At 38.9% G+C, this 8,498-nt stretch overlaps 1 pseudogene across 1 annotated transcript; it reads right to left on the bottom strand.

Annotated features, from left to right (window-relative positions):
* Window positions 1-732: 732 nt before the first annotated feature.
* AT3G44605 lies at window positions 733-5,742 on the bottom strand (annotated as a pseudogene; the record flags this gene model as incomplete). Its single annotated transcript has 1 exon — window positions 733-5,742.
* Between the last annotated feature and the right edge of the window lie 2,756 nt (window positions 5,743-8,498).

The following is an 8,498-nucleotide window of genomic DNA, read 5'->3' as shown; positions in this document are numbered from 1 at the left end:
GTTCTCTTGCTCTCTCTCTATAAAGCCTTCCCTTTATTATTTTAGTGGTAGATGACTTTTATGAGTGAAGCCTTTATACGTAATTTCCACTAAACAACTCCTACCCCACTTTATTGTATTTCACGGCTCGTCTATTAGACGAAACAGTGGGACCGGTGCAATCTCTAATTATGAATAGGAACCGTACTAGTTCCATAATTATGTTCAAAAAACGTATCATTTCCCAACATATCTCTTAAAGAATACTCATTGAGGGGAATCAACTTTGCCCACTGAAACATAAAACACTTTCTAAAGCTATACCACCATCATCATAACATATAAACTTAGACACACCCAATCACCATAACATGCTTTAACTTCTGACAACACATTCATAACAATCATCTTATATATATTAATATAAACATACACATCGTTAGGTCCAGTCATCCTCGTGATAACCAGAACCTCATGAGTGGAGGCTGACCCTCGTGGCTCAGACACTCTCATGCATCCCGGGCTCGTCAGCCGTTCTTGACCAACTGTTAACCCGTCGGTCCATCACTGTCCACATCACTAGGGAGACCACAGCCCATAGCTCGATTCTCCCCAGTCATACATACATCATACATACATACTCATAATCATACTTTTTTTTTTGAATTTAATATTAAATTATATTCAAAGAAAAAATAAACGTTTATACATGATTAATGCAAACTTTTCTTAACTTTTGGTTTAAATATATCCTTAGTATTGCCTTGTCGCAAACCAAGTTTCGATGCATCCCGCGAGCGATGAGTTTCCTCCCCTTGTGATAGTACTCACCCGATTACGTACATTCTTGTCTATTAACTTGACTAGCTTTTCCGGTGTAAACTGTTGTTCTCCGTGTCGTCTCTTATTCCGCTCCCCCCAGATGACGTGTATGGCATTCTGAAAAGTATATTCTAGCAAGAATCGCTTTCCTTTGTCTAAGTCTCTGCTTGCAAGAATTTTCATCACGTCTTCCCACTTTGTAGTAAACCTGTGAAGCATGATCCCTTGAACTAGTGTTCTCCAAACCTGTTGTGAGTAAGGGCATAAGAAAAACAAATGGTCCCTAGTCTCCATTGGGTGGCTGCAGAGAACACAACGTGTGTTAACATTTTGGTTCCACTTTTCCATTCTCTCCCCCGTAGCAACTCTGTTCTTTACCACCAACCACGTTACGAAAGCATACTTTGGTGTAGCATTCGGAAACCATATTTTTTTGTGACCTACGAACAAAGGCTTTGCAACTCGGATTTGGGACCAAGTTTCTTTCGTCATGAACTTCTTTTGGTAGCAGTTGTTCTTCCCCTTCCATAACGCAACATCATATTCACCATGAATCCGGTTTTGCTTATGTTTCTCTATTTCCTCTTCCACCCGGTTTAGTAACGGCTGTCTATGCGTCCTCCTTCTTGTCATATCCATTACCTCACCCAAAGTAGTGTGTTTTGGTATTCCCAACTCAATGTACCCTCTATCTCCTATAGTATCATGAAGGTGTCCCAACGGACTCCAATAATCAAACCAAAAAGAAGTAGAGTCCCCATTTTTCACCTTAACCCGATGGAAAGTTTTTGCTTTGTCTCTGTATTTCAACAGCTTCTTCCAAATCCATGATCCATATGTCGAAGTTGTTTTCTCTGTCCATAAGGAGCCACTGCGAATTAGGTATTTGTTGACCCAATCTACCAATAGAGAGCCATGAGCTGACATGATTCTCCATATTAATTTCAGAATACACACTTTGGTTGCCTCGTCTATCGAACGCAGACCCAAACCACCCTCATGTTTTGGTGAGCAGACATCTGACCAAGCAACCTTAGCTTTCTTTGTATTCAAGGAGGGCCCCGACCACTAAAAAGCATTGCAAAGTTTATCAATTTCTCGGATACATGCCTTAGGTAGCCTGAAAGCTGCGATCCAAAAATTTGTGAGGCTAAACACCACGGAACTGATTAGTTGAAGTCTCCCTGCAAAAGAGAGTGTTCTAGCTGTCCACGAAGAAATCTGTGAGCGTATCCTCTCTAGAAGCGGGGAGTAGTCCTCAGATGTCATTCGTCTTGTTAACAAAGGTAACCCCAAGTATCTAACTGGTAAGTGACCGTATTCAAATGGGAATTGCTGTAGTATCTCCTCTGTTGTTCCCGCAGGCACTCCTGCCATATATAGAGTTGATTTTTCAAGACTGATTTTTAACCCCGTGTGTGTAGCAAATTCATCAAAGACTTCAAGAGCACCTTTTATGTTTCCTTTGACAAAGACCATCAGATCATCAGCAAAACATAGGTGAGTGAGTTTCAGTTGTTTACAGTTTGGGTGGAAATCAATGCGATTGTCACTTGCTGCCTTGTCTATCTTGTGAGAAAGAACATTCATGCAAATGACGAAGAGGTAAGGACTGAGCGAACAGCCTTGGCGGAGACCTCGTTTGCTGCCAAAATAACCTGCAAGTTCACCATTAACCTGCACTGAGAAAGAGGCTGATGAGATGTAGGTCTGTATCCACAGAATGAATTTCTCCGGGAGGTTCAGTGCACGAAGAGTGTTTAGCAAGAAACCCCATTGCACCGAATCAAAAGCTTTCGATATGTCGATCTTCATTGCACATCGAGGGGAGACTGTATCCTTGTGGTAGTCTTTAATAATCTCTGTTGCAAGCAGCAGATTCTCCATTAGCAGTCTATCTTTAACGAAGGCTGATTGGTTTGGCGAGGTGAATTTTGGGAGAATAATCTTGAGTCGGTTGGCAAGGATCTTTGAAATGACCTTATAAAGAACATTCCAAGCAAGAGATTGGTCTGTAGTCTTTCATTACCTTTGCTTCTTTCTTTTTGGGGATTAGAGCTAAGATTGTAGAGTTGACTCCTTTAGGTAAGAAACCCGTCGTGAAAAAAGATTGGATCGCGACGACAAAATCAGCACCTATTATCGACCATGAATCCTTGAAAAATTCACAGCTGTAACGATCCGGACCAGGGAATTTGTTTGTCGGCATTGCAAAGAGCACGTTCTTGACCTCATCGTTTGATACTTCAGCAGTGAGCATACTCTGATCACTCTCGTCGCATTTGAATGTTAAAGTGTTTTCTAGATCCTCTCGTGACCATTCCACATAGTCTGTAGGCTGAAAAGAAAGAAACTCTTTAAAATATCTTTCTGCTTCACTTTTTATTTGATCCAGGTTGTCCACAATGCGTCCATCTTCACATTGAATCTCTTTTATGTTGTTTCTGATTTCCCTTAATTTTGCAGCCGTATAAAAAGCTTTGTTGTTTTGGTCACCTACCTTTAACCAATGGAGCTTTCCCTTTTGCCGAAGGTACTTCTCTTCAATATCTGATAATCTCATCCACTTTTCATAGGCATCGGCTTCATTTTGAACTGCTTGAGAGGAAGGGTCTGCCATAGTTTTCGCCTGCAACTCGCATAAAGAAGTGTACGCTTCTTTTGTGCGAAGAGATATTGCTCCTACCATTTGTTTTCCCATTTTCAGGAAATGTGGTTTCAGTCCCTTAAGCTTTTTTGAGAGCTTAAACATAGCCGATGTCGAGTGAAAAAGTGGTGGATATGCTTCCCACCTCTCCACTAGCTCCTGATGGTAATCTGGGTGCTGTGTGATAGAGTTTACAAACTTGAAAGGCCTCTTCACCCTATGCGCCTCATCTTTGATATAGAATCTACATCTCAAATGGTAAGAGCAACCCCCTGGCTCAAATACAGAATATGACTGACTATGCAGATGTATCCATTGCTTGTTCACTAGCACTCGATCTAGTTTTTTACAGATAACTCCCTCTTTTCTCTTATTACACCATGTAAATCATTGTCCCTGATAGCTCATGTCTGTAAATTCACATGTGCGGACTACATCCTGAAAATCCCTCATACCAACCGGAGATACTGGTGAAGAATCATGAAGAGAGTGGTCATCACCCTCTAAAATTTCGTTGAAATCTCCACAGAGGAGCCAAGCTTTATCTCGAAACAGGGGTGATTTATGATGATGTGTAATATCACTCCACAAAACTTTCCTGTCTGTCACAAAATTGGAGGCATAAATGAAAGTGACAAAAAATTCATCCGGACGTCCTTCAATGTGTATAGAGCAGGTGATGAGCTGTGAAGTTTTATAAATCGGAGTAACCCGTACATTACTTCGCCAAACCAGCCAAAGCCGTCCCAATCTGTGTTCTTCATAATTAGATAGAAAAGACCAGCCATGAAATACTGAATTTACTATCCTCTCTGCTTTACTTTCTTTGATTTTTGTTTCAATCAAACAACCAAAATCATAATTTCCTTTGTTTATCCAGTCCCTAACAACTCCATGTTTTCCTTGTTTATTGAAGCCGCGAATATTCCAGAAGAATCCCGACATCAAAAATTCTTTGGATTTTTACGTGTCTTCAAAGTACTAGGAATTGGTAGCCTAGTACTATGCGAGTTGCTTGTAGAAAGAAACTTTTTTTCATCTTTTGAGACGCGGGGAAGCGATTGACTCAAAACCAAACTCACTTCTTGAGATGAACTTGTGCTTACAACTTCAGCCACATTATTTTTTGGAACTTCTATCAACTTATTTCCTCCAGCTTCTGCAGTTTCTTCTAAATCCCTCATATCAACCTCATTTGATTCCATAGCTTCCCCTCTCTCTCCTTTATCACTAAGACATGAAAAAGAATTCGACATGATTGATACCTCACCATAACGTAGCTCTATTTTTGCAGGGCTTCGAGTTACTTTTGTTGGGGTACTCCATTCCTGATCCGACTTTTCCATACCCATTTCGGTTACAATTATTTTTTCTCATCCCTTATCCTCTGTTTTTCTAGTGACTGCAGTTTCTTCAGGCGCTACATTTGCACAGATCTCAGTTCCCACCAAAACCTCTGTTTGTATTTTTCTTTCTTCCTCATTATTTTCATGCACCTTAGTCGCTACCTCACCCACGTGGTTTATCCTCCTGCCTGCTAAACAATCTATGGTTTGATGTCCCCATTTTGAACATGTATGACACCTCGGTGGCAGCCAAGGATATACAAATTCAACTATCGTGTCCCCTCCTTTCTCTGACTTGAAAGAAAATTTCTTTGGTAGATCCTTTGTCAAATCCACTTCCACAAATACCTTTCCTTCGTCAAAAGATTTACACGCCTCTGTGTCCGAATGTAATTTATTTGGTGTTCCAAGTGGACTAGTGATCGCACTCAAGACCTTCCAGGAGAAATATTTCGGTGGCACATTTTTTACTATCACCCAAAGAGGAATAGTTTTGATTTCTTCTTGTTCTGTGTCAACTATGGCGCTCCACTTAGTTAAAACCACAGGGACGCCACATAGATTCCACATTCCTCTTCTAAGGACTCGACTTCTTGTACGTTCGTCATTGATACGAAATCTCACTGTTGTTTTATCTACCACATACACATCAATCTTCACTACTCTATCTCCTAGAGTCCAAATCTTGTTGACTAGCGCATGAATTCCTCCCACAAACGGAGCTTTTGCGAGGAATCTGCCAACAAGAAAATTTTCCCACAATGGATGTGCTTCCTCAAAAACATTGTTCGGTATCCTTGCTGTTGGAATGCCATCAACTTCTTCTACCACTAACTCCACCTTCTCCAATTCCTTTTCGTTTTTGACCATGGATACCCATGAACTGTGGAACTTTGATTTTTCCTCCTTTTGGCTCACGACTTCCACCGAACCAATCTTTGGCAGCATTTCCTTTGGATCCATCTCACACAAACTCTGTGAATCCTGGCCCCGATCTTGTTCCTCACAACTTTCCACACCAATCATACCATCTATACTAACCTCACTTACTTTCGTAGCATCACCTTGAAAAACCTCTTCGCTAACAAAGATCTCACCAACCTCTGTTAGTTCCCTCGTATCTGACCTGCTCTGACTCAAAACCCCATCTACCAACGGCGGCGTGGCCACTGGCGGCATCAGAACTTGCGTGAAAAGCAAAAAACCCTAAATCGCACTTATTTTCGCCTCCAGAGCAAAACGCACCGTTTTGTTATTAACTCACCCAACTTCCATAATCATACTTAACATATATATACTTATAATATCATACATAATTTCACATTATCAAACATCATACTCAACAATCATCAAATCATATCATCACATAATCTTATCCTATGCAATCAGATCTAAGCCTACATATCATGCATGAAGATGCATAACAAAAGAAAATGATACTATGCTTCGCAAATACCACCCTCACCCTAGCCTAGTTGAAGATGAATAACATCTCTATTCTCCTTTCTCTCCTTTTAGACCAACTTACTATAAGAGCTTTAACTGCATACTCTTGCGCTCCACCTTGCTTCTCCATCAACAAAAACCTTACTCCATGAGTCCTAAAGGCTTCTGCAAAGCTTCAGCTCCAACCGAACCCGTTTCCCATTCAAACAATAAAAACTTGTCATGGTTTACTTCATACAAAACTGTCTCAGTAACATACTCATAAGTCGAGAACTAACCGTTAGAAACGTGATCCCACCGTTTAATATGTAGCCAGTAGTATCATGAATAAGTCCACGAAGTTTCATCTCGATCAGATCTCACATGAATCTCCCACGTTGCATCAGAACTGATATCTAGGTTTCTGCAACTTGAGATGATTCTGGGCAACCTTTCAAAGTCAAATACGGATGGAGCTTAAATCCGATGGACAAGATGTCAGCTACTCTAAGTTCCTTGAAGCAAGATCTTTCCATAGACATCTTGATCGTGATCTAATTCCTTTTGGTCCATCGGGAAAACACATCGCAAAACCAGTAGTTACACACTGTTCTGGATTTATACTTAGCACAGATGTGGATACATTCTGCAGTTACTTGCCCAGAAGGAAACACTCATAACTTCTTGAATATAATCTCGATTCTATCTCTTTCAGCGGCTATGGATTCTTGACATTATGATTATTGCAATGACACCTCACGCCACGCTTGATTCTCTCTGATTCAACGGGAAATTGATCCTGAAAACCTCTACGTGAAACTACAATGTTTCTTAGATACTTTAGAAAAAACTGCGCTCTGAAAATTGTGACTATTGACCAACTTTAAACGCGATTTCCCGATTGATCTTACCTCTGATTTTGGATCGGAAAACTGTTCTGAAAACTTGGGAACGAGATCTATTCAGAACCGTTAAGAAATCGCCCAAACTCCTTCAGACGTGACGGGAAACGGATCACCAATTTTACCATTTGAACTGCTTCCTTCATTCACATATTCACACAAAAACCCAAAAGCTAACTTGATATATCTGCCACAAATTCAATGGCTAGGAGAGACAATTCTTTCTAAATAGATTAGGTTTTCCTTACCCAATCAAGCCGTTGTTTAATGGTGATGATCCGTGACATTCGCTTTCACTCCACACTTGTAGGTGATTAAAAACAAAACCACACGCTCCAACAACTCCGATCTCAACGTCAATGGTGATGGTGGCTTGGGATCAAGTTGATTTGATGTTCTTAAGTTAGTAACGAGTTGCTGGAGATGATGACGTGAGAAGGATGCGGGAAGATGACGATATAAGCATATATACATACACATGTAACAAAACCCTAATTATTTTGTGACTTGCTTCACTTGGGCTTCAATGGGATCCATGGACATTTGTTTTAACAAAACAAATAGGGTGGATTCAAGGGATTGGATTTGGGGTGTTACACTTAGAGTTAGGAAAAAGTGAACTAAATAAATTTTATTTTACCATAATCAAACGTGTTTGGATTTATAATACTATTTTAACTAGAAATACGTAAATACAAATGGTTTATCAGTTTTAATCGATTTAAAATTGAATCAAACCGTTCAGTTGAGGGAAAAACATTGATGAAGGTTCGATTTGAATCGGTTTATGTTCACTCCGGTTAAAATGCATACCCTAATGTCAATATATTACATTCCTTAAAATATCCCGTCAAAGTAAGAGATTTAATAGGTTCATTTTAAGCAAAATTGGTCAAATATTTGATCACAAACATGGTAGTCAATAGAAAGCATATTAGATTAATAATAGTACCAAATAAAGTTGGCAGGAGTCTGATATGCAGTGGTAGAACCATAAATTATCTAAATTTTAATTAATTTAATTTAATTAGAAAAACGAAATACATTATTAATTTCCAAAAAACTAACCAATTAAAATCAACAAATTAGATTTGATATCTAAATTATCAAATTATTTTTTTATTAATTATTATAGTTCATATGATTCTATTTTTGCAAAAAAATAATATCATCGTTATAAAAAAATAATTAGAGTTTGTTTTGCATATGCCATAATTTGAATTTTTAAAAATAAATATAAACTATTCAATACATGAAAATATATTATAACGAGTCAAAAATAGATTTAAGAAAACTTTCTACTGAGTAACGGGTCATAATTTGAATATTTATATTCAATTTCATACATCTTATTTTAAAAATTTAAAATCTTATATA

The sequence above is a fragment of the Arabidopsis thaliana genome, chromosome 3 (assembly GCF_000001735.4).
Source record: "Arabidopsis thaliana chromosome 3, partial sequence".
In the NCBI taxonomy this organism is placed as follows: Eukaryota; Viridiplantae; Streptophyta; class Magnoliopsida; order Brassicales; family Brassicaceae; genus Arabidopsis; species Arabidopsis thaliana.
Note: the sequence above shows the minus strand (reverse complement) of the source record. Positions and strands in the feature narration are given on the sequence as shown.